The following is a 22,058-nucleotide window of genomic DNA, read 5'->3' as shown; positions in this document are numbered from 1 at the left end:
TGGGAATGTACTTGCTTAATTGAATTTTCTGGCAGAAATCTGCCCATTTCCTCACAGGTTCTCCTGTGTACCTGATCAGTGAGCAGAATTGAGAGCCTGGCAAACCTAGCTCCAGCTGGGATACTAAAGATTTTCCTGGCAGGAAGCCTGGAAGCCAAGGAGCCCTGTTTGAGCCAGGGCAACCAGGACTGCTAGGATCCCAGCTGTGTGGCAGCAAGCCTGAAAGGAAAGTGACGGCAACTTTGAGCCATTTGGACAAGTCTGCTTCATTTAAAAAGCTCAAAGAAAGGCATTTGGATTATGTTTTTCAAATTGAACCACTAGAATTTACAGCTTTTGGTCTCATGGAAGACAAACAGTTTTGCCGTTAGACTTTTTCCCGGACTTTTTCCCATGGGGTTCTGGGCTGCAGACAGACCCACAGTCAAGCCTACTGTCTTGATTTCCCTGTTGGTCATGTTCACACCTATAGGTGAGGGAGGAAACAAGAACAGTTCAGCAGGAGGAGAGAAAGTGCCTCTGAAGATGTTTGCGCTGACAGCAGCCCATCTGGGTTTTTTTCAAGGACAGGTGGTAAGGGGGGGCCACATTGACCTTATTAGAGATATTTGATTGCTCAGTCCGCTGGTGTTGATAGATTATGTGAAGAACCAAAGCAGAAGGTCAAAAGCCGCCAATTACTTAAAAAAAAATCCGAAGTGATAAGCAGCAAACTGGCAAGGTAAGCAGCATACAACATTAGACAGCCAATATAATAGAGCCACACTCCCTAGTGATCTCTCTAGGGAGTCAGGAGGCCAGCAGATGAGTTTCTGTAGATGCAGCTGAATGTCATGAGAGAGACCTGATAGGCACTGTACACGACTGCAGATCCTATGTCCCCATTTTGATTCTTTCTTCTCTTCCATGACTTTTGGTAGAGTCTACATCAGAGTCTCAGCTGCTAGACCCATCAAATGCATGTCTCTCTCCCTGTGAGTCTCTAGAGCTGTTAATCCAGCTGCTGCCACAAGTATTCAAGCTGTGTAAAGGACAGATGAAGAAAAGACAGTGGGAGGAGAGGAAGGAGTTCATAAAGATCAACCATCAAGCTCTACAAATGAAGAATGCAACCCAATAAATAACCGAAAGGCCACACTTCCTGGTGTGTGTCTGATCTTGGTTCTCAAGCTCTGAAGCCTGCACTTGCCTTCTATTTTTAAAGAAAAAAGAATTTTTAAAAAACCCAACTTTTTCTAAGTTTCTTCTTTTAGAGGGCAAACTTTCTACTGACAATTTCAATGTGTGACCCCTTAAAAATGCACATCTGCCTGCCAAGAGACCCAAAGCTCTGTGTAGACTTAGAAGATTCAGTGCCAAAGGAACCTCCCATTCTTTCCTCTCGAATGCAGTTAAAAATAAAATATTACTACAAACATTGGTGGTAGCTCTGACTACATATGTGTAGTGGAATGGAGGGAGAAGAGTGAAGAATAAGAAGGTCATACTGATTCTCCACCTCTGACTTCAAATTTTGTTGTAATAACAATTGCTAATGACTTCCTAGTAGAGCTAATTACAAAGAGGCCAAGAGGGTGAGAATTTTGCAAAGAATGTTCTCTCTCTTTAGCAGATTAAAACATCTAATGTTTCCTACAGTCTATTGAGAAGAGGATAAATAACCTGGAGCATCCTCACAAAATCATGCAAAGCTTTTCTGGAAAGTCTTCAGCTTTCACTGATTTTTGCTTTCATTTCCAAATTGAAGCAGCTCTGGTTGCTAATATACCTTCATACACTTCAGTAATATACACCCAACGTGAGGTAGAGCTGAAAGCAAAAGGAAGAGTCACCCTGCTGGTGCTCTGTTGCAGGAGGACAGGACACTAGCACAAATAATAACAGAAAATGCAGTGGAACAGGTACACTTGCAGAGTTCTGGAGAGAGGGGAGGCAAGACTCAGAGAAGGCAAATCTGCATCTAGTTTTTCCTTGCATATGTCTTCCTTTCATGCTCTCTGCTGACACAGATTCTTCAGGACGTGCTGCCCGAGTCTGTGTTTTTGAACTTCCCCCCAAGGCAGAAGCTGGGGCTTTGCTTCAGAGAGGGGAGCTGCCAAAGAGAGCAGCGTTGCCCAGGCAGGTATGGCAGCAGGCTCTGGGGAGGGAGAATGACAGCAAGAGGAACAGGGAGCTGAAGATTCAGAAGCAGATGGTACCCTCTTTCTTTCACATCTTCTTTCACCCCTCCTCCCACTTGGGCACTTCTATGGTGTGGGACTATAATTTAGTCTGGATATCCATTTCTAAGATGAATACCCTTTCACTACCCTGCCATCACACCAGAAAACCATTCCTCTCTCCACACCTTTCTTCCTGTCAGAACAGTGGTAGCCTATGCCTGAGATAGCAAAACCTTGTTGAAGACTCAGACTAGGAAATACATGCAGACATGTGGACGTGAGGAGAGAAACCCAGGTTTGCGATAACAGAAGACTGGGCTTAGAGAAGCTTGACTTGCTGCTTTACAACAGGCCTACCTCAAAGCAGCTGTTAGTTCTTTTCACTCCCAGTCTTTTCACAAAACCTACAATGCAAAGGAAGAAAATCCAAAGAGAACCTACAAAACCCTTGGAATACCAGGTCAGAACAGAGATGTGGACTTTGTCTTTCAAAGAGAGTTCAAAAGCTGGCACAAACTTAGAGGCAGTGTCTGAGGAATAGCTCAGTCAAACTGGCAGTCTCAAATCTCACCTTTGATAGAGCTTAGCTCATCCCAGACCCACACTTTTTGCTGAGCAAAAAGCATAATGTCTTGTTAATAATAAATAGCCCTGTGTCTCCTGTACTTAACACTGGAGCTTTGAGCAGATCCACAGCCCTTTATAAATTATCTATTTCAGCTGATTCAGGGCCCTCTGGGAGTGTTCTTGCAGCAAGCATCTTGCTCGCCTGTAATGGAATCATACCATTAATGCAATTTCAATTAGCCATACATTATAGTGCACAGGTGTCTAAGCAAACAGTGCACAGGAAGCTTCCCCCAGGGACTCATATCCTGGGGAAAAGGTGTGTAAGTGGGAGACTTTCCAAGGGGTCCTACAATTGCACCAAAAAGGTGCCAAAGAAATAAGCAAAACACCATGCTACAGTGGAAGGAGGAATGTGTCTGTGAGGAAAAAAACCCACTTGCTGGTAGCTAATTCCAAACTTCCACCTTTTCTGGTTATGAGGTGAAGAACTGTCCTGTACTTATCCAATAATCACTTCAAGAACAAAAAACCCAAAATATTTTTATCAGCCTCCGAGGCTGTACTCATGGTCCCTGATAGGAAATCCTTTTCTCCTTTGGAAACTGCCCGACTGTCTTCCATGGAGTAAATACTCAGTGGTCCCTTGGTCTGGCTGAGACTCTGAGCCAGCTGGGTTCCTGGAGAAGAAACAGATGCTCACCATCTACATAGTTACTCTTGGAATAACAGTCCAGACTCCCAGAGAGCTGGCACCAGTAGTAGGTGGCTGCAGTGGGATATCTTGCCAGCTCTCTAGCCAAACAAATCCTTTGGTGTATTACAAGCAATGCTAGTCCCCCTGGAGCACAGGGTATAAAAATCTCATTTAAATCTACATCAGGATAAGCTTTTCCAGTCTACTGCTCAGGTCTCCATTATACGCCCAACCTGACCTGCAAGGACCCTTTCTCTGAATGTGTTGATAACTCAGGGGAAAAATGAGAACACGGTCTCTATCAGTTTTTGCTCTCCTTGCAAGACTGCCAATGAGGCATCTAATTAATGTCAGTTATGGTTGATGTTTTTTTGAGGGGGAACTGAATGAAAGATTTGCTAATTTATTTCATGCAGGGCCTACCAAGAAATATCAGACACTAATAACTATCAGTCAGTGCTGAGCTGAACTGGATTTGAAACGGCAAGTTACAGATAAAAACTTCCCAATCTCCTCTGCTGTCCTGCCTCCTGCTGATCACCCTCATTAATAAATTCTTGTATTAGTGGCAAAAATATGAATCAGACTGAACTCATGTAATGATAATACTGGCCTGAAAGAAGCATTGCCATCAATTAATGCAGGATTTGTCTCAATGATTCAGCAAAAAAACATCTGCTCTCTTTCTTTGTGGGCCTGGATTTACCCACCTGGGTCTTTCTTCTCCCATGTCTGTGGCAACCAACACCTTGGGAACTTCCAGGTGCAAATAAACAACTTGGTGCTTGAGCTCAAAGTCAGGTTCCTAGTCATAGGGCCATTAACGATTCATACTCTCAATGAACTGTCTCAGAGCCCTTTCAGGGGCATTCAACAGAAGTGCGTTGCAGCTCCACATGATCACAGTTGGCACCACTCTTAAACCCTGCACTCTTCTGCTGTATGAACACAAATACTTATCCTGGATTCTCAAAAAATGGGGTAAGAGCGATGACATGGCAGACAGACCTATTTTCCACTTAATGTTTATTGAGGAACATTCCAGAAAGCCAAGGAAAAGGATATTTTAGTTTGCAGCCTGCTATCTAATTTCCCTACATAGCAAATATAAGTCAGATGGTTTGCTTGCTTAGTTACCTCTCATTGACCACTTAAAAGTAGCAATCCAATGATGCACGGACCACAAGAAAACCACTGTCTAGTCATTCGCTGCCCTCATGAAGGACAGTTGGTGCTGCCACCTGTTACACCCTTTTTTTGACAAGTGAGTAACCAGAGTAGACCTCCCTCACGCATCTCCACAGTCATGGAAAAAAGCAGGCTACTTTCAGCTTGGCTGAAGTTGCTCCAGGCAGATTCTTGCCATTGCTAGTCATCTGGAGGCTGGCTCCCAAAAGCAGAACAGCCTGGACAGATGGGGTGGCTACTGCTCCGGGATAATAAAATGCTACCGCAGTATCTGTCAGCTGACAGCAACTGTAGTGATCGTGGCCTTAAGAGAGGGCAGAGCATTAGATCGTACAACACAACTTCCAGACCTCACGCAACTCCAGAAACGATAGTGTATATTGAAGAGCCGCAGGACATCACCTGACAGATGATGCCATCTCTTACACCTCTAGAAGATGAAATATATTTGTGACACCTGTCAGAAAGTACAAAACACACAGTAAATCACCTTCTTCCTCTGTTTTTGGTGACATCTTAGATATATATGAGGTGTCTTCCAAAACTACTTATTTCATCCTTATCATGGTTTTCTTTGAACTTTGCTAATCACCGCCTCTTACAAAAGAAGCATACAAAAGAAGAGTCAAAGCAGAAGGCCCAATGCTTTAATATGGGTTGTTGACTGCTCTTTGTCTTTTCTAAGTGTAGATCAGATGCACACTGGCCATTTCCATGGCTGTGAATTGTATTTCCCATTTGGACATACACAGGGAAAGAAACCTCTTTTAACCTGCATGTCCTCCGCTGCAAGTAGCCCTGCAAATCCTTTCCTCAGCACCAGTGCCCTGAGAGAAGTCCAAAGTGGTTGTGCTTGAGTAAAATCATCTCTCAGTAACCCCACACACAGAGAACGTGCTGCTCCTCTGACAGTGCATCCTGCTGGCCCTTAAGGGATAATTCATGTGCAAGGCTCCAGATTTAATTAGAAGGCTTCCCATTTTAACACTACCAAAGGATTAAAATAATTGGAAAAAAGTAGGCAAGCTGTGTGCCCTTGAGGCTTGACAAACAGCAAAGGGTGAAAGGGATACAGCCCAGGCAAGATGGAAAATTCCACTGGTTCTCAACCTCTCTGCCCTTAACCTCAAATATTTTGCAGACTGTTAATTTAATCTGCAACCCTCCCCCAGCTAACCTCAAGGCTCAAGAAGGGCTGAGGTTATCACCTCATTTCCGAAACTGCTCGTGGAGGGAAACAGCTGGAGTTGTCCAGCTGTTCCCCCAAATAAAGGAAATGAATGAAAAGGAAGTCCTGTGAGTGCGCGTGAAGAGGGGAGACTTTGCAAGTGCTGACGGCAACTGCAGAGGAGAAGACTCCTCCGAAGGAATTGCCTTTAGAAGAACATTTATTCTAATGGGAGCTGCAGCAAAACAGGTTGGGAGCAATGAGATTGCCTGTGGTGTGCACGGTAGGATTCCTGAGGAAGGCTCAAAGGGAGCGGCAGGGAACTGAACCAAGGAAAGTTGGCAGTGGTTGCACAGGCTGTGCTCGTAGATGAAAGACTGTGAGTCTTGCAGGCGACTGCCCATGAAGCACTTAGATGGCCAGGACATCAGATTAGCATCCAAACAGCAAAATGGCTTTGTTTGTTGGGCCAGCATACTGTAAATTGCATGCAGATTTGAGCCAGCATCTGCTGTAAGTCCATCCAGGAGCTGGGGTGCCCTGGACTCTCATTTAAAACCTTGCATTATTGCAAATGAATGAAAGGGAAGGATGGTTTCAATGTGGTGCCCAGCTGAATCAGAGACTGATCACGCCTGGTTCTGTTCTGCAGCTCAGCTTAGGTATTTCAGGTCCTTATAACTTTCACTACTCTAGTTCAGAGCCCCACAACCCCTTGTGCCCAGTGCCTCAGCTCAGCTGATGTACACAGACTGACCCTGTTCTGGGACTGACCCTCGCTCTATGCCAGTCCTGCCTCGTCTTGTTTGAGATTTAGTCCTGAACTCTCTTGTTTCTGTTCCAGTCCGAAACCTCACTGGAGTAAAAGCTACTGACTGTAGCAAAATAGTGTGAATAAGTCTGTGGAGGAGCCTGCACCAGCAGGACATTTTCAGAGGATCAGATAAACAAACTCTCTTGACATGACCTTGTCAAAACCTAATCCCAAAGCTCCAGAGGTGAAATGCTATTTCACACTTCCACTGCCTCCCTGGCTGCTGAATGTTTCACGACACCTTGGGTTTGGCAACAGGAAGCTTAAGACTTCTGTTTCGGATGGCTGGTGAATACACAGACTCTGCTTCAGCCCATATGCAGCTGTAACAAGAAGAGGGGACAGAGCCAACATGAGTGTCTCTGAAGCACAGAGAAAGACACAGTCTCCCCTGTTTTGAACAACTTATAAGGGAGTTTTGGTGCAAATGTTGCACCAAACTACTGTATTTCTCCAGGATTTACAGATTAAAGTGGCATTTGAATGGCCTGACATGCTTTCAAGACATGCTTTCAAGCTTTAGAGATTCACAGGAAAATAATATTTTTCTCTATCCAAACTCTTTTAATTCTCCCTGGCTATAGGTGCTTAACTCATTTTTGCTTTAACCCACAACGTTTCTTTTTGAAGCAAGCTTATAACACAGGAACTTTGCACAAGAAAAATCCCAAATTATAATTCAGAGAAATTACATATAGACTGAATTCCAGTGAGAGTGCGTTGCTCCAAAAGGAAGGAATAGAATAGTTAGCCTTTCCTGAGGATAATGTGAGTCTGAGTCCTACTGGCTAAAAAAGACAGGGAGGACTCCCTTTAACAAGAAATGTGGATAGATTTCCTAATTCTAGAAAACAGAAAGAACAGCTTAAAAAACTACCACTAAAACTTACTGACATACCGACAATCTCACAGACTTTGAGTGACCCAGAGAAGTTGATCCAATGTTCAACATCCAGCAAGAGTCACTCAAAATCCTGTGTGGTGTGTAGTGGTGAAGGTCAGGATGTGAGAAATTTGCCTTACATTTGCTTGGGCAAAATAGGCTATACAGATCTATGTCTTTATAATGATGATCTTGAAATTCATCGAAAAGTTCAGTATCCTTGAAAATTCCAGCACCCACAAAAGGCAAAAGATTTGGTGAGGAACAACTGGAGTGTTTCCCTCAGAAATCAATGGTCTATCACGAAATCAAAAACTGCTCACCTAAGTATAAAGCTTTTTTATTCTCCTTGAGTATATTGTAGGATCTCTTCAAGCAGGCCTAGCTTCTAGAAATGGCAGCTGTATCTGCATGTAATTGATTCGCAGCAAGCCAGTGATCTTCCATCCCTATTACAGCCCCCCCAGCAGCCTGAAGTCTGCTTGTCTGGTGCTGTTTGAAGGTACCAGGAAGAGGCTGTGACATGCTCTCCAGAACAACTGCCTCTGCACCAGGGCCCCTCTTGGCAGAATCACTATTTAGTCAGGAAGCCTGGTCTCGGGACAATGCTAGACTGTCCCTTAAAATGCACTAAGTCTGCTTCCACTTGCAAGAAGACGACATACGAGAAACTTTGGTGAATGGTAAAATGATCCCATCTATGCATCAAGTGGTTACTGGAAAAGGACTGGGATACCATTAGGGTTAGCTCATTCAGCTTGCCGCAAACTAATGATGTGCAGAGAGTTCTTTCCTACGAGAGCTTGGACCTGCAAGCAAACGTCTCATCTCTGAGATTCTCCTTTACCAAGCAAATCTTCATCAGGAGATGTGGGAGGAAAATGCATCATGTGTGAGACAGATGCAGGGCTTTGCTGCTGGAATTTGGGGTTGCTGCAGAATCTCATGCTGAAAGGCACAGGCCCAGTCCATGATAAACCATCACCACGTCCTCCCCACAAAGTGTGATTAGTTAGGGTTTCATTCCTAGCCTTCCCGGAAATGTCAGAACCGCCAGTCCATCTTTACTACCTTGCTAACAAATTGCAGGTGTTTTTCTATGTATCCAGGAAGATTAAAATCCATAAAATTGCCCCCTTCATCCCCACCCACTTCCACCCCAGCACACTAATACAGACTCAGAAATATTCCCAGAAAATCCTGTTACCAGCTATTGTCTTTTTATCCTACTGTTGGTGACCCTGACAAATAGAAATCTGAGACAATATACTCTATACAACAGTACAGGCTACAGCCCATTCTTTGAGCTTCTTGAAGCCATGAAGCCCTGTTTCTCTACAGCAAGGGAGCAACTTTGATGGTATGCCAAGTAGTGACTGGAGCTGGTTGGAATTTTTCATTCAAAGTTGTTTTTAGCCTGGTTTACTAAGGAAACAAGGCATAAGAAACCCAGTCTCCTTTTGTCTCTTTACCATCCCAACAAAACTTTGATTTTGCTGGCCAGTTTAAACCAACTTGAAGAGGGTTTTTTGGCCCCAAACTACGCAGCTTGTACAAGTTCAGAAAAAATCAGTGTCTGGGTATAGGAGAGAAACCCTGCTAAGTGCACCCATCCTGTGCTGAAGTAAAGCTGCAGTGTGAGCTTGGGACTTAGTAGATACCAGAGACTCCATGGGAGAGAATATTGTTATAAATGCTCCCACTGTGAGAAAATCTTTGAAAGCTACTTACACCTTATCACACATCAGAGAACTCTGTCAATCTTGAGAAAATCATAGAAAGCCAGGCATCACTAGTCCAATGTGGCTATTAGTTTGTTTCATTAGATTGCTTTTCAGAATTGTAAGGTTAACTAAAAAGAGATTTTCACAGAACTATATATTTTTAGCAGGTTTTTTATGTTGTATGACTGATGTTCTTAGGTTATTAGGGAAGCATGTACGCATCGTTATTTGAAAAAAACCCAAGCAATTTCACACAATCAGATCTGAGACTGGGACCTAGGCATCCTGGCTTTTACCCCTCCACTACCCTGCACTGTCCCTTCTGCCTGTTGGAGACCCACCTGCTCTCCTTTACAGCTAAAGCTGTTTACAGCAGGTCGCTTTTTACACACGTACTCATTTTCACCGAGCACAACATGGCATGTGGGTGCCATTGCATTGAGGATCATAGTTCTGCTGAAAAAGTTACGAATATGAAATAAGTCCAGTTGGAAACCAACACCATGAACAGGCTGAAAATGCTCATACTTAGTTTCAGCTTCCGGCTGGCTTTGACACCTACAGGTACAAATGAGCCCCACTGGTGCACCTGCTTGTGACCCCACATATACTCGTACCTTGGCACACAACCTTGCGCAACTTTCAAGCACTGATGTGCCCAGTCGCAGATGCACCCAGACCCGTAGCACCAATTTGCTCTGGGCTTGCTGCCATTTTTGTGAATAGCTTCTAGGTTAATCTTTGTACAAAGACCGCTGCATCGCTCTAGCTTCAGAGTGTGAAGACTTGCATAACAGTTCAGCCTCCAAAGGAAATCTCAGCATGTTCCTGCCATCACAAGGTGCAGTTCATGATACAAAATAGTCAATATGTAGGCTACTGCTGGAGCTGTGCCTGCCTCATGATTCATTTCTAGTCCATGCAGATACTAGAAGTTGAACTTTTCTGCCTTCCACACCTTGATTTTCTTTCTCTCTTCTTCTTGGCCTATGTGGAGATAGGCCAGTTCATGAACTGCCCCATTGTAAGCCATCCCCCAAGGAAGCTGGAGGAAGACACAAATCCTCCTCTTTAGGAACAACCCCTGCGTTAGAGGTTTGTAATATACAAAAAGACTGTGTAGGACCACTTCTTCAGGTCTCTCTGTCAAATGGGAGAGCTTTCACTTGATCTGCTTTTTCCTTCTTGTTATCGTCTTTACCCTGGACAGCTTTTTCTTTCATGCAAGCTGTGGAACCCCCAACAGAAACCTATCCATGTAACAGAAAGAAAATTACTCCATACATGTAATGTTGCCCTTTCATCCATCAAAGGAAAGTCTAAGGATGAGGAGGATGGGGAGTTTGTCTAGTGAAGTTACAGCCTGACAGCTCCTGGCTGAGCTATCTCCCTTTCAAGCTTTTGTGTTCTTAACATCTATCAGTATCAAGCTTCTCTGGGTCTCCGACCTATATCCAGTACCCTTTCTAATCTGGAAGCTACTTAGCAGAAGAGTATTCAAAACACCAGGAGAGGTGCACACGTTGGAGCCACATATAAGAAAAGGATCATCGGACCCCATCCTCAGAGAGGACTATCCTCCCAACTCCAGCAATTGCAGCATCTCCAGTAAAAGGCAGTGACCAATCAGCAGGAACACAGTGCCAGACTTCAACTTGTTTTGCCAATTACCCATACCACTGGCGTTAAAAGCAAGGAATACCCACCCACAGAAAGGAGAAAAGGAAAAGGAGGGGAAATACAACCCACTTGGACTACCTGAAAGTAATTTTACATGTGAAACGTTGAAAGACCTTGTTAATTTTGTGCAACAGAAGGGGCCAGATGACAACTGAGATACGCTGAGAGGTTCACCAACTGCCAGAGAAGAAGCCTCTCAGGAAGAGATCAACTGAGCAGTTTGGTCCTTAGGCCAGTCACAGAGCACACACGAAGTAAGAAGGACAGGCAGAGGGAGATCAGTCCCTTGCCGTGTTGTGGATGTGAGCTCATGCTGGTTCTGCTGGCAGTCCCAATCTCTCCCACCTGGAAACGGTAGCCATATTCCACGGATTATCACTTTGTTCAAATTGTCACGTTCTTTTCAGCTGGACGGAGAATCTAGTTCTCACACACTTTTGAGTCAACTTCGTGTTCCTTATTGTGCAGCTTGAAGTAAGAAAAGGAGATAGTCAGGATCTTGTGAAAGGAAGGGAGAGCGAGATTTCTGCCTTTCAATCAGTGCAGTTAACAACACTCAAACACCGTCTTTGTGCACCGCTTGCAACTCCCTGCAGCCTCTATACCACAGAGCACTCCAAGCTTTGGCATAAGTGAGAGTAAATACTGCAATAATTCACATGCTTCCCTTCCCCCATCCTGACCTTAATGGAAACCACATGAGGAACACAAGACACCGGGGAAGATCACTGGGAAAGGCAAAGCTATGCAAACAATTAGCCACCGAGCTGATGGCATGAAAGCCTGGCAGCTGTCTCACACCTCTCTCCCGGCAGAGAGCCACCCTGCCTCCAGCTATTCGTAAGCACACCTTATGTGTGTGTGCACCTCCTGTCACTGCTCTGAGGTGGCAAGACAGTGACGACACAGAGGACCAGGAAGAGGGGCAGAAGGGGCAACTTGGCCCTCCTGCTCCCAATCCTTCCCCTTCTAGGGGGGAATCTGCTACCTGCACATCCCCAGTGGGATACTGTTACTACTATTGCTACACTCTCAAGCAGACATTCATTTTCTCCTGACCCAAAAACATGAACAGAAAAAAATAATTTCTTCAAACCTTCCAAAACAATTAATCTTCAAACAGAGACCCGGCCTGAAGCATTTCAGTCAGAAAGCAGATGTTTTCAAAGCTCTGAACATACATCAAAATGGGGCTTAGAAAGTCCTGAAGGAACTTCCTGAAGGTAACTACCTGTACAAAGCTATCATGCTCAAAAGGGAATTAACATCCATAAGAAGAGATAATCCACAGGGTGAAGCTGACCTACAATGATGAATATGATTCTCTAAAGACTACGTACCAAATGACCGAAACAATGATTGACTCTTGTAGAATCAACTGGGTTAGCACAGTTCATTGAAGAAAGGCTGTCACCATCTTAAATAGTCTCTAATATACTGTCTTCTCATATACTTTCCCATACAATTTTCAAGAAAAGGTGACATGAGGAATTACTGTGACTCAAGCACAGTAGGGTATGGGAAAGCAGATCTATGTGTGTATGTGGGTGTGTGTATGTGTATGCATATAAGCATGCATGCCATATGGCTGCCCTTCCCACTACGTTTTCATTGCATTCAGTGGATTATTGACCTCAGATGACATTCTTGGTGGGTTCTCTCAATAACATGAAGGAGCTCACGCACCTTTCCTGGAATCTCTAATGAATTGTGGAGGAAAGATGGTTTAATATTAGTGCTATGCTCAGAGTCCTGGGGCTTCAGAGCTCAGTTGACAGCTTAACCACTGCCTTCCTGTGTGCCACACGGTGTGAGAAACACCTAACCACGCTTTCCCTTAATTTCCTTCTCTAAAATAGAAACAATAGCATACACTTAAAAAGAGTACTGTCTGCAGCTCCTGAGAGCTTTGAAATCCTCAAAAAGAAGCAAGGGGGGAAAAGAAATTTTTAGGTTATTTTGAAGGACCGATTGATAAAGATGATGCCAAAAGAAAGAGAAAATAAAAAATAAGAGTCAGTTTGTAAAAACTATTATTGAGTGAAGAAAATGTGAATTTTATTAACTGAAGCTCATCTATTCAAGTAACCTTGGAACTGAAGCAACACTGGAAACAAGAAAGATGATTCTGTATCGATCATGGGATTCATTATAATTTTTCAGTGTATGCATTTGAAAGATGCGATGTCTACAGAAGTGCTCCCTAATGTATAAAATCCACTAGCTGCCACTCTCAATTAAATGTAGTTAATGAGATCTCTGTTCACCCCATAGAGAAGCGGGTTGTGTCTCCACAGTTCATTGAAAATGGAGTTAAAACATGGCTGGGATTTTAATTGGTTATTGTGGATATCACCAGGACATGTCTCTTATGGTCTGTCTGGTGTATATGAGGTTCATAAAATCCAATAAAGCATTTAAACAAAATCCAATAGATGCCTGAGGCCCTGGGCTTTAATACCAGAACATGAAGCAGACGTACACAGAAATCACCATTGACAGGGTATCCCTTGCTGATCTATCCATGACAAAGGAGAAGTAGCTTTCACAGCTGTATCCCCCTCCCCTAGATGCAGCAGGGCATGGTTTTATCCCATGTTTCTCTTACACCTGTTTGACAAGTTAGAGCTGTCGTGCTCTATCATGTGCCAGAAGAAGGAGGAAGTATCTTCTTGGAGCTGCCAAGGGACAGCTGCTTGCTTTTTCTTTTTGGGACTCCTGGGAGACAAATGACCTGGAGGAAGGACATGGCTATTGAGGTGATTCTAGCAATTGGAGGTTGAAAAGGATGGCTGCTGGTGGTGACGATTAGGACTATGTTGCTTCCTACAGTTTTCTGGTCGAGGATTCTTATGGTCTTGTTTTGAATGAACAAGTGAAGTTCACCCCTCGCCCCTCTGTGGGAGATTTTTCTCATAAGATGACAGAATGGAAGGTGGTCTCAGCTGAAACTACTCTTCACTTTATTTTATGCCTGGGCTCCCAGTTCATCCCCAGAAACATACTGACCTCTTTCAGCAGCTTGCTGAGAGTTCCTTTCTCTTCTGGAAAGGGTGCAGGAAGAAAGCTGAACTGGGGGATCCCTGCCTGACTTTGCTTGGAAATTTATTTTTCTCCTGGTCACCAGTTAAGAGAAAAAACAAAACAAAACAAAAAAGCCAACATTGCAAATTCAGCACATTTTTTCATCTCAAAGGGTCTAAAAATACTCTGGAATTATTGAGCTGAAAATCACAGTTATAATAAAGTGGAAATGATCCCATCAGGCAAGACAGGCCAGCTGTATCATTACTGTTGCTGGGCTGAATCCTCAGAGAGACCATTACACCATCAGCTGAGCAATTACAAAGACTCTAACTGCACTCCCTGCAATAACTATCCTTAAGTGGGCACTGGCCTAACAGATTGTGCAGCAGCCAGACAAAAAGCTGAGCTGAGCGGCTGGGAAGGGGGGCAGGGTGAAGATTAGATGCCTTGTAGCAATAAGCTGAGTACTACTGTAGATTGAGTATTAGCCATACTCACTCACCTGTTTCTTGTACTGATTTCCTATGGATCCTCATATTTGGGGTTCTCCTCAAAACACTGCTTTGATCCACACGGGACAGCAGCCCCCACGCTCCCTCTTTCATCTGTATGATTCTTACAAGCTTCCAAACTTTTCAGCTGTGTCTTCATTATGGCTCCAGAGGCTATTACTTCCCAGAGAGCTCTACTGACTCAGGACAAAGCAGCTGCCACATTAGCTAGCAGCGGCTTGTTAGCTGGTCGGGATAACCAGCTAACGCAGGAACCACAAGTTACAGATGGCAGCAGTAGCACATCTCACCCTGCTGCAACTGAAAGGAACTTTCACTGCGAGTAGCTCAGTTGGCTCTGCTTACAGCAAAGCTAAGTTTGGCCCTTTCCCTTTTCTATGTTTTCCTCTCTATTTTTTTATCCTGTTCTCCTTTGCTGCTGGTGCAAATATTTTTTGCAGTTCCTGTTCAGAAATCCACTATTGCATCAGCTTCATATCTCATCTGAAAATACCGCTTTCCTTTCTCTCTAGTTCGTGGGCTGGTTCTGTTCTGCAGCGTGATTCGGCTGCACTGTGGTGGACTGCACTTTTTGGGATTACTTTGTTTTACTTGGCATGGAGGGGGCTGCTGTGCAGCAAGGGAAGGGCAGGGGAAGAGAGCTGCTGATTCATTGCAGCTGTTTAAACAATCCAATCACCTCATCCTCTCCTTTCCTTCCGAAAGCCCACTCAGCATTTCAAGGCCAGCCTGGGCTACTGCTTGCTTTTGTTTTCCTGCCCCTTAAGGCTGTGGCAGCAGCAGAAGCATGTTCTTGGGTCGTGTTTTCTTCAGCCAGGGTCCACCTCCAGGTCCTGCAGAATCCAAGCCCATGACTCAGAACAAACATCTAGCACCAGCACTCCAGCTCCCCTTACTCCGGGTTTCATGGGCACTAATTCAGTGGCTGAACACAGGCTGCGTTTATTGCCACGTCCAGGGTGATTTTGCAGGGGAAGCAGAAAGATATCTGGAGGGCACACCTTAGCAAAAGCTCCTGGGATTAATCACACTGTGCCAGGAATATTTTTGCCTTTTCTTGAGGGAAATTTTGGCAGAATATAGTAATTTAAATTTTGGAGGGGAAGAAAAATGTACTTACAGGACCAGGAAGAGAAGTCATTCTTCTGCAGGTAAGGGAGGAAGATTTGGCCTGCCAAAGACTCCACACATTTTCAGAATCAGCTCCTCCTGAGACCAGTGGACAATTATGGTATGTATAGCATGGAGACACACGGCATTGAATCCTAACCCAGAAGTCTAGGGAGGCAAACAAAAGGACTCAGAGATAAAGCTTGGTATGCATAGGACCTGGGTTCTAGAAATGCCTGCAAGAGCAGGGATTAAGGTTTATGCACACAACTCCTGTGTTCCTGTGAGGTGAATTATGTGATCTTAGGTTGGGCAGCTGTTAGGAAGAGCTGGGTGACTTTGGGGCACTGACAAAGAACAAGGAATTAAAGGAATATAAAAGGCATTTTATGACCTGGACTAGTAATCCAGGCATGTGGACAACAACCACAGCGTATTTACAGAAACTGTGATCTAGGTGATCAAATAGATTTTAAATCCCTGGATCCTGGTTCTGCTCCTGATTTGAACAATATTGTGCAAGTTGCTTCACTACTCTCTGTTTTCCTCTTGCCTTTCCTTTGTCTTACTGAGCTAAAAAATGTCTGGGTAAAGTATGTTTGGATACCGCCTGCTATAGCAGCATCATGAACTTCATCAGCATCTCCAGACACCTTGGTAATAATGATAATTGAATGTGTTTTCTAAAGATCACATTGATTAGTACATTAGAGACAAATGGGAGAGAGATGTACCAGGATGCTAGGAGATAGCTAGAGGGATAAACATCTCTAGTACTGTGTGCAAAATAAACTGGGATTATCGGGTTGACACAGAGCACTTATGCTTTCCCCACTGAAGGACATTATCATCTTCAGATTATGCGCAGAGACCAGATGGAAACAAAACACCACCAAGTGAGGCCAAAAGGAGACTTCCTACGTGCGACTGTGGTTTGGGACACACTTTCCCAAGTACTTGGCATCTTTCCTTTCTTATTAACATGAGAAGGAAAGCATGTGGAAGCTGAGCTCTGCATGGGAAACTACTGTATAGCTTTGGGGCCTGAAGAATGAAGTTATGTGCTGGAACTGCTCTCATACATGGAAGACCTCTGGAGGGAAGGCAGAAGCCAGGGAACACTGAGAACATGCTCAGCACTGCCTCTCCCTAAGGACTGGTGTCTGGATTTCATCATGAAGTGACCATTTTTTAGCAAATTGTATGCTCTACTTGTGGATGAGAGGACAGTGGTGAACATTGTTTTACCTTGAGTACAGAAATGTCTTTGACATGGTCTCCCATAGTATCCTCGTAGTCAAACTGGTGAGATTTGATTTGAATAGGTGGACCTCCTATTTCCAAGTGGAAAATAGGAGGAACCGCCAGGCTCAAAGGGCTGTGGCTGGTGAGTAGCGGTCCCTAGGGATCAATACTGGGGACAATACCTTTTAATGTCAAGTGTTGTCTAACTTAATAAACTGGACTTTGGGACAGTTCACCTCAGCAAGTTTCTGGATTGTACCAAATTTGGATGCTAGAGCACAGGGCTGTTATTCAAAGGGACGTTGACAGGCTGGAAAAATGGGTTGAGAGGAACCTGATGGAGTTTCAAGAAAGACAAATTCAAAGTCCTGCAGCTGGTACAGGATAATCCCATGCAAGAGCAGCAGTGTGAGAATCTATATTTCAGTCAATGCCATTTGTCCTGACCACAGCCAGGGAATTCTTTCACTCAGTGGGCACCAGCTGGATAGAAAGCGACTTTGCCGAAAAGGGCCCGGGGATTCTAATAGAAGACAAATCTCTCATGAGCCAGCGACGCACCTCTGCATCAAAGGCAGCCAACCACGTCCTGAGCTGTATTAGCGAGAGTGGAGCCAGCTAGTCAGGGGTGATTCTTCTCCTCCGTTTGGCACTGGTGAGACTACACTTGGAGTACTGTGTCAGTTTTGGGACCCCAGCACAAGAGGGACACTGACATACTGCAGAAAGTCCAACAGAGGCCACATTAATTAAGAGGAGAGCCAGAGTACTTGACAACCAAGGAAAGGCTGAGAGAGCTGGGTTTCTTCACCATTATAGAAGAAGGTTAGGGAGAGATATTATTGCTGTCTTTGATCATATAACGGGAATCCATAGAGGAAACTGAGCTAGACTTCCCTCAGAGGTACACAGTGACAGTCTGAGAGGCAATGGGCACAAGTTGCAACACGAGAAATTCCAGCTAGATGTCAGGGTAAAGAAATTCATAATGGGGGAGTTAAACACTGGATGAGGCTCCCCAAGAAATGGAGGAATCTCCATTCTGAGAGATATTCGAAACTTCAGTGGATACAAAGCCCCGAGTAACCTAATCAAACTTGACCCTGCTTCGACTGGGGGGGCTGGACTGGATGACCTCCAGAGATCCCTTTTGACCTCAGTTGGTCTGTGACTTTTTCCAAAAAACACGGTCTTCATCTTCCTGCATTCAGGCCAGAAGCATACCTGTGTTTTGAGACTAAACTTTCTATCGTACTATCTTCTTCCTAATGGTCCACCAGGAAAGCCACCTCCTGAGAATATGGCAAACCTGGCTTAAGTTTCTTTGCCTGCTTTGTGGCCTGAGAGGCTCATGCATCCACGAGGCCTTTGTCAGACTGGGGAAGGCCAGGTATACCTTTGGTTTGCTTATGGAGTTTTTTCCACCACAAACTGCAGAGACCAGAAATCAGTGCTGCCGATGAATGCTGGCGCTCGAAGCAGGCAGAACGTATCCCGAGGACTCCTCAGTACTGCGGGCAAGCATGCAGCCCCTTGCCTGGCAGCATGTGGGCCAGCATCCTCGGACAGGGCCAGGCAGTATGGAAGGAGCTGGGCTTACTCCTGCCACCAGATGACCACTGGACTTGCCTTTTGGTTTTGAATATGTGGAACAGCAGTCAGGATCCCAGCAGTACATCTATTTGATCTCAGTCAGCATGGGCCTAGCTGGAGATTTGAGAAACCTTTCCAAAGAATGCCATTTTTCCTGACCACAGCCTGTGCGTTTCTTTCACTAACGTTTCTGGGCAAATAGCAGGTCTCTCAGAGCAGTAATGCAGCCAGAACGGACACTGAACTAGAGCTGTTATCTCGGAATTGGCAACGTGTATGTTACACATTAGTATAACAAACACTCGATGTAAGCCAAAGTAGAACCAGGCCCTTAGATATTTACCTAAATTAATGGAATCGCATTACTATTTTGGTAGCAGATGAATCAAAAGGAGTTCCCTGTCTTATCACAAGCCTTCCCCCCTTCTCTCCCACTGTGCGAGAGGCGAGGCTGTGGGAGAGGATACATAACGTACCACACCCGTTTCCTACACAATTGCTACCTCACCCGTCTCGCACCAGTTGTCAGGAAAAATATGTGTGTGCGTTAAAACCAGTGAAAGCTTGACTGAGAAAGAAATTAAATTATTTCAGTTTGGATTGGTAGGATCCCACCCAGTGTGGAAACAGGCATCTTGAATATAACAAACAATTTAGGATTAAATTGCACACTTGGTTCCATATGATTGACTTCCCTGGGATTGTGCTGACAGAAATGAAAATAGAACTTAACTCCTCAGATTTCAATTAAGTAGATAAGTCATTGTCTATGCCTCCCTCCTGGTTACTTTGAGAAAAAGGTCCATTATTAACTTACAAGATTGTCAGACTTGGAATTCTACAGTTGTCAAGTTCTGTAATGTAATATACACCCAGAAAAGATACTGTCAAACCTAAATGCAGACGTGATGTGAATGAGAGGACTGCGAGCACTCAATGCACCAAGCATGAGCCCCCTTGCTGTTGCCTCAATAACCCACCTCAAGGTATTGTTTACAGTTTTAGCAGCTTTTACAGTTTTATTTTGTTCCACACAAGTGCTTTATGCAGGAGCGCGTGATATAGGCTAGTCGCTCCCAGTAGCTGACCACAAGAAGCCAGGCCATAGTCATTTGCGAGGTATGTTGCTACGAATGTCTCAGACTGCATGTTACCAAGGCTCTCTGTAGACTCATTTGGCCTATTTACCTCATGTTGCAGTGCATATTTAAATTTAAATGGCAGCTAAAAGCCCAGGGTACTGACCTAATCATCATTCGAGTATTTTTTCCATTGCTGTTCTCTTTCTGTATCTGCTTCTATAATAAATTAGCTTGCTGTGTAATGGGTTTAGGGTGTTGGTTTTTTTCCCCGACACCCTCAATAAATGTGAGAAGCACCGAAGGGCAGGGAAAGAGCACGCTACTCAGCAGAAAGGGGCTTTTGTGCTCTTCACAAATAATATAGTAAATGAAGAAGCAGAATAGCACCGAGACTGTGTCAGCAATACATTGTACTATCAAACCTAATACTTTATCCTTCACAGGAAAGGAAAATATTTCAATTCCTGGTTTTTAATCTGCTATAGACCAAACGAAACATTTATAAATTTTCTGTGAAGTGAAAATCCTTATATTCCTCACTTTCAGAAAGCATTCATTCCAAGATTCTGAAATGTTGTTCTGAAAATGTTTTCACAGTATTTCAGGATATGAGAGGAACTATGACAACTACTGACATAAAGCTTAATAGAATAATGGAAATACTCTATTACATTTAATCACTAAGGGCACCTGCTACTTAGTACTGATTGAAGCAACTTATCTTAATTTCTAGATCAAGTGTCTTCTGTTAGTGCCTTAATGAAACAGTGTGACATACAGGAAAAATTACTTTGCTTTGCATATTGCCATTTAAAATGATTCAGGGGGAAAAATCAACCCAAACAAACATTTCAGTATTTTCCCTGTTTTGTAAACATCTCATTTTCCATGAAAAACCTTTTATAACAAAAGTGTCTCTTGGGCAACCTTAGTCTATGCACAATATGAGCTCATTCCTAAGAAAAAAGGCTCAGTAAAGGCCAAGCAGAAAGCATTCTTATTTAATCTTTTGAATGTCCTATTTCAGTGCTGTTCAAGTCACCTCATGTTGATTTAAGCAGAGTAAGTGTAGGCTCCCCCTACTCCGAAGTATGAATATTCTCACTGCCGTGCTGCACCAAGTTAAAAATATCTGGTTTAGATAAACAGGGCCACAAACTACATATACTCAAGGCATTAAAAACAAAGATCTAGCTTGTCAAAAGCAGAGGCACATTAGTAAGGATATTAGTAAGCATTACTTCGAAAGTAGAGGTCGGAGGACAGGGGCTTTTGAGGAACTAGGGGAAGGAGCGGCCCAGGCTCTGGCAGCAAGGAGGGAGAGAGAAAGGCAGCACAGTGGTGCTGGGAAGCTGCCGAGAAGCAAAGTGGGAGCGCTCGCTGGCAGCTAATTCAGCTACCGAACCATACTGGAGGGTCTACTTGCACAGCCCTACTTACAGGTAGACCCCACTGAGAGTGCAGTAGCTAAACAACTTTCAAAATCAGTGTCTATATTACAAAGTTTTTCCATTTCTCTCCTCCTGTGCTGCTTCTCTCCCTCCTTAGACGATCCCTGCAACGGATAGCAGTTGCATTTTGCCCTCTGCTTCTTTGATTCTAGTCCCATTTCCTACTCTGGTGTCTCCCCTGAGGGCCGCTATTACCCTCCTCTTCCCAACCCCACCCTATTTGTGCCCTTTCCTCTCAAGGCTTAATTTCCCTGACTTTGATCCTTTAATTGGCTATTTCCCGCTTTCAGCCATTACGCGGCTTCCCTGTGTGCTGGCCACCATCCCATGCTTAATCTACATTTTGAAAAAAAGGGTAAAGCATAGACCAGAAATGGCACCCAGGAGCATGCAAGTGTGCTGTAAGGCGACTGAATAAGCCAGAAAAGCAGGAGCACATATCCGTTAATGAGGAGCATTTGCAGTCGCTATTACCTGAGGCTTTCTTACGAGCAGCAAACTTCCTTGTCTTAGTCCAGTAGTTTTGCAGTTTTGCAAGATCTTGTAGCAACCAAGACTGTGCCATCCACTACAGAATCATGAGATCTCCTGCAAGAAAGATTTTGGGCATAAAGATTTTAGCCACTAGCAGTGTCACAAAACAAAAAAAAAAACCCAACTCAGATACTTCAGTGTGTACTGTAGGATAAGGAGCTAAGATTAAAATTAAACCCTTATAAACTAATCACAGATGTGCAACAGCTAGTAAGGAAAACATTTTCTAGTATGTGGACATCTTCAAAATTTCTCATATTTTGGAGAGGGAGATGCATAAAACCTGGAAGAAACTTCCTGAAATGTTGTAAATCCAGCTTCAAGTTCCTTTTCTACCTTCCGGGTGACTGTCAGACAGTGCTGGAGGCTTTCTCACTTTCCTGATATGAGCTGAAATTTTAATCAAACCCAGACACTCATAGAATACGTCTCCAGAAAACCCCAGTATGTCAAAAATTCCCAGCCAATTCTAGAAAGAATTCTTAGGACTTGGAATAATTTGCTACATGATTGTGACGTCTTCAATCCATTAAGCTGGTGGGGGGAAGAGAGATTAGAATGAGAGAGAACTGTAGTTTATAAGGTAGCAGCAGGGTAGTAAAAAGGGAAGCTGAGATGAGA

General features: G+C 44.0%; 1 protein-coding gene across 7 annotated transcripts in view; it reads right to left on the bottom strand.

The window, feature by feature from the left end:
* The window catches only part of TSPAN18 (tetraspanin 18), a 171,875-nt gene extending 156,244 nt beyond the window's left edge, over positions 1-15,631 (bottom strand). For 6 of the 7 annotated variants that reach the window (XM_075502546.1, XM_075502554.1, XM_075502548.1 and 3 more), the window contains exon 1: positions 14,413-14,946. The gene's annotated coding sequence lies outside the window, so the exon portion shown is untranslated. Of the gene's footprint in view, positions 1-14,412; positions 14,947-15,542 lie in introns of those variants that run through there. The other variant, XM_075502553.1, reaches the window with a different exon arrangement.
* Positions 15,632-22,058: the final 6,427 nt, after the last annotated feature.

Source organism: Mycteria americana, chromosome 5 (genome assembly GCF_035582795.1).
Source record: "Mycteria americana isolate JAX WOST 10 ecotype Jacksonville Zoo and Gardens chromosome 5, USCA_MyAme_1.0, whole genome shotgun sequence".
Taxonomy (NCBI): domain Eukaryota; kingdom Metazoa; phylum Chordata; class Aves; order Ciconiiformes; family Ciconiidae; genus Mycteria; species Mycteria americana.
Note: the sequence above shows the minus strand (reverse complement) of the source record. Positions and strands in the feature narration are given on the sequence as shown.